The sequence below is a fragment of the Camelus dromedarius genome, chromosome 12 (assembly GCF_036321535.1).
Source record: "Camelus dromedarius isolate mCamDro1 chromosome 12, mCamDro1.pat, whole genome shotgun sequence".
NCBI lineage: Eukaryota > Metazoa > Chordata > Mammalia > Artiodactyla > Camelidae > Camelus > Camelus dromedarius.
Genome location: NC_087447.1, coordinates 29,424,072 through 29,428,193, shown reverse-complemented (window position 1 = coordinate 29,428,193; position 4,122 = coordinate 29,424,072). Strand labels below are relative to the sequence as shown.

At 48.4% G+C, this 4,122-nt stretch overlaps 1 non-coding gene across 1 annotated transcript; it reads left to right on the top strand.

The window, feature by feature from the left end:
• The first annotated feature begins 2,282 nt into the window (after positions 1 to 2,282).
• TRNAT-GGU (transfer RNA threonine (anticodon GGU)) lies at positions 2,283 to 2,356 on the top strand. Its single transcript has one exon. It is a non-coding gene; the product is annotated as a tRNA-Thr (tRNA).
• Positions 2,357 to 4,122: the final 1,766 nt, after the last annotated feature.

The window sequence follows — 4,122 nt, the reverse complement described above, 5'->3', positions numbered from 1 at the left end:
CCAGTGAGGCTCTAATGCCCACAGGGCCTTTGCTGATGATCCCTAGCTCTTTGCTCTGTGGCCCTCCACCATCAGTAGACCATTTCCCCCTTCTTCCTTCACAGTATTTAAGAAATAAAAGTCAGATTTTCTGGAGTGAAAAAAAAAGCACAAAACTGGCCTGGAGCAGGGAAAGAAAGTTGCCAAGTACCTTGTTCCTGCAACCTGACCTTTTACAACAATAACAGCAATCTTTATTGAGTACTGTGTGGCTGGCACTGTTCTAGGCTCTTTATATGAACTCATGTAATCTTCTTCAACACATTTGGGTACTGTTTATGTTCCCATTTTACCGAAGAAGAAACGGAGTCTCAGGGGAGTGACGTCAGCGTCACAGCAGCTTAAGACATTCTTCCTTTCTCTCCCCTCTTTTAAATTACACATCCATCCACGAAAGAAAGGACCAAGAAACTCAGGAGTACTCCAGCCCACCTGTGCATCCCAGAATAGTCAGACCAACCTTGGGAAGGGCTGTGGAAACTGAATCTCAGAGAGTTTCCTCACTGGCCCCCAAACCACAGACTTGATGAGTCGCAGGTAAAATTTAAATCCATTTCTGCAGCTGCCAGATCTAGTGTTTTTTCCCGTCGTGCCACTGACTCCAAAACCAAACAGAACTGGCAGCCAGGACCCTTTCAGAGCGACACTGCAAAAGAGAATCTCCCCCAGCAAACCCAGCTTTTAAAACCCCAAACTTAATTTGATGAGCAAAGTAGAGTGTTCTTTGAAGGGAGAGAAGACAAGGAAGCATGATGTGGTCGGCACCCTCTCCACCACAAGCTAGAGTGTGATCCTGGACCGGCCAGTGTCCCTCTCTGGTCCTCAGGACCCTCACCTGTAGAGGAAGATAAAATTAATCTCGCTTCAGACAAGACCCCTCCCAAGGATGGCATTCCGAGATCCCATGGGACAGCTACCATTCATGGAGCATTTCCTCAGTGCCAGGTACTGAGCTAAGTATTTTATATAATCACAAAATACAGCCTACACCCCATGCAGTATGTATCTCTCTAAATAAATCTACCTTTACTCAAAAAAATAAAAAAATTAAAAATAATCTAAACTATTTGCCAGGCTTTCCCTTGCGTTAGCTCCTGTAATCCTCAGAACAACCCTAAGAGATGGGGGTTACTACTTCCATCCCTTTCCAGGAAGGTGACACAGATTCTCCCAAAGCCCCGCTGCCAGGGAGGGATGGGATTTGAACTGAACTGGTCCGACTTAAAACCCATCTTCTCATCCCCAGGCAGCAGCACCTCCCCCCGCTCCAGCAGGGACGGACGCCAGGCCCAGGCCCTGTTGTCTCTCCCTTATCCCAGAGGGCTGTCCCTCTGCAGTTGCCTTTTTTCCATTCCAGTCATCAGTCACAGTGTGACTTACACGGCTCAGGGTCGGGGCCCGGGGTTGGGGGGCTCCATGGGCGGCCGCAGCAGCCGGCTGCCCACAGGGGCCTCCCTGCCAGCTTCCTGGGACATCTGTGAAAAGCCCTGCTTTTGACAATAAACTGGTCCTGCTTGGGCAGGAGGTCCTCCTGATTTGTGTAGTCACAGCCCTAAGGCTAAACTGGTGGCCTGGCAGCTCCGAGTGTTTTCTCTGAGCTGAAAAGCCAACGCCAAGCGCTCGGGCGAACAGGTTGGGAAACTTAAAACCACAGAGACGTCGGGGAAAACTCCACAGGCGGTCGCCTGTGGGGAAGGGACTCTATGGCCCAGAAGTCCTTCTCACTGAGATCATTTGCAGGCTGCCCCTTCTTTCTTTCCTCCCTCTCCTCCCAAAACGAAGTAAACCAGGAAACCCTAGGAAACAGCGGAGGGAGCTGGCTTCTGTACGCAGCAGGAGAAGAGGCTGAGGAAGCCCAGGGGCCGCTTGTGTCAGAGCCACGGGTCACTCAGAAGTCACTGACCTGCACACCAGGGCACCTGCACACCAGGGCAGAGCTGGCCGGCAGGGCACAAATCCCACTAATCCCCCAGGCTGTCCTGCCCCAGCGGACTGACTGCAGAGAGGAGCAGAGATGGGAACCCCCCAGTGGGAGCAAAGGTACCCAGCAAGACTGTCGTGGGAGCTGCTGAGAGGCACAGCGCTCGCAGGAACCATCCAGGAGCCAGCAGAGTTTGAACCAGGAAGCTTCCAGTAGGACTGTCTTTGTGGGAGGGCACCCGCCTCCACCACGTTTACCTGTACAAGCTGTGCTTCACTCCCCCAAAACAGCTTCTGACGTTCATTTAGAGCCTTCTTAGGATGGGGGTGTATAGCTCAGTGGTAGAGCACGTGCTTGGTGTGCACAAGGTCCTGGGTTCAATCCCCAGTGCCTCTGTTAAGGGGAGAAAAGAAAAGAAAAAAAAATAGAGCATTCTTCACTCTGTCAACTGAAATTTAAAACAACCAAACAAATAAGCAGTGATTTCTGGGACAAAACCATTTCCACAAACAGAGTGGACACGGGCAGTATTCCATTTCTGACCCATGGGAGGACTAATCTTGACCCCATACTGTGTGTTTTGAGCTGCGCTGGTCCCCGAGTGTTGGCCTCACTGGACTGCAATGTACCTCAACATCACCTGGGACACGAGGTCTCCAATCACTCTCGTGTCCTTTCATTCCTGGGCCCAGGAGAAATGGTGGGCTTTGGAGTCATGGGGCCTGATTTCAAATCCCAGCTCAGCCATTTCAGTTCTTCGAGATCCAGAACAAGTCACCTATGCTTCCTGGCCCTTGGTTTTCCCACCTACAAAATGGGGCTAGTACTACCTACCTCGGAAAGGTGTCACAGAGCTCAAAAGAAATAATATCAGTAGACTAGCGTCTGGCACATAGTAGGAACTCTATCAATTTAATTACTTCCCCCTTCTCATTGGAGGCAAAGGAGATATTATTAATGAAAAATGGAAGAAGAAAGAAAAGAAAGAAAGAAAGAAAAGAAAGAAAGAAAGAAAGAAAGAAAGAAAGAAAGAAAGAAAGAAAGAAAGAAAGAAAGAAAGAAAGAAAGAAAGAAAGAAAGAAAGAAAGGAAGGAAGGAAGGAAGGAAGGAAGGAAGGAGTGGAGTGGAGTGGAGAGGAGAGGAGAGGAGAGGAGAGGAGAGGAGAGGAGAGGAGAGGAGAGAAGAGAGAGGGAGGACAGAAAAAGGGAAAAAAACGGAAGGAAAAAACCTTGCAGACCAAACCCTACTCTCCTCAAGATTTACTGTGATTCCACCTTCATTTCCTAATCTAACTGCCTAAGCCCTACATCCCCACATCCTGGTCCTCTGGTCCTCTGTGCTTAAAAAAAAAAAAAAAAAAGTCTAAAAATCTGCTCCTCCCCAATCAGGGTAGCTCTAAAGTGTTTGCAAGAAGGCGGAGGACGGAGGGGGACCCAAATGTCTAGTCCCTACAAATGCTTTCAGCCCTTGCTGTTGCTCCAGATGTGATGTCTGTGGCTCAGGGAGTCCCCCACCCACAGATGCCAGAGCAAATGTCACTGGTGTCCCTCTGTGAATGACCGCGTCACATTCTTTCAAAGAGGATTCCGTCTATTTTCACCCAGACCCACCTCCCACTCCAGAAAAGGCATTAACACTGGGAAGAATGACCTCTTTTAGCAGAAGTAAGAGTCCAGGCTCTGTAGTAAAGCCGCCTGAGTTTGAAACTTGGCTTTGTCACTTACCTGTGTGACCTTCGCCAGGGTGACCTAACCACACCAAGCAGAATCTTGTCATCCACATGAAAAGGACACTACACTGTGCATCTCACAGGGCTGCTGTGAGGACTCATTAAGATTATTCATTTAAAATATTTAGCAGAGTCCTTGGAACATAGTAAATGCACAGTATACAATGGTGTTTTTACGACCTGATCATTAAAAATTTATAGGTCATATGCACTCCTAAAATTCCAATTTTTACAACTTCTACTCCCCCACTGGGGGGGGGGGAACAAGGATAATAAAATTTAGAAGGGAAAATTTTCTAAGAGTTTTTTTTAAAGAAAAGTAAAGCATGTGGACAGGTCAGATTCTGCTCTGGGCACTATATATAAGTTCCCATTCAACCCACATGGTTCCCTTTGGAGTAAACACTTCCCTCACTGGATGGGTTAGTAGAGA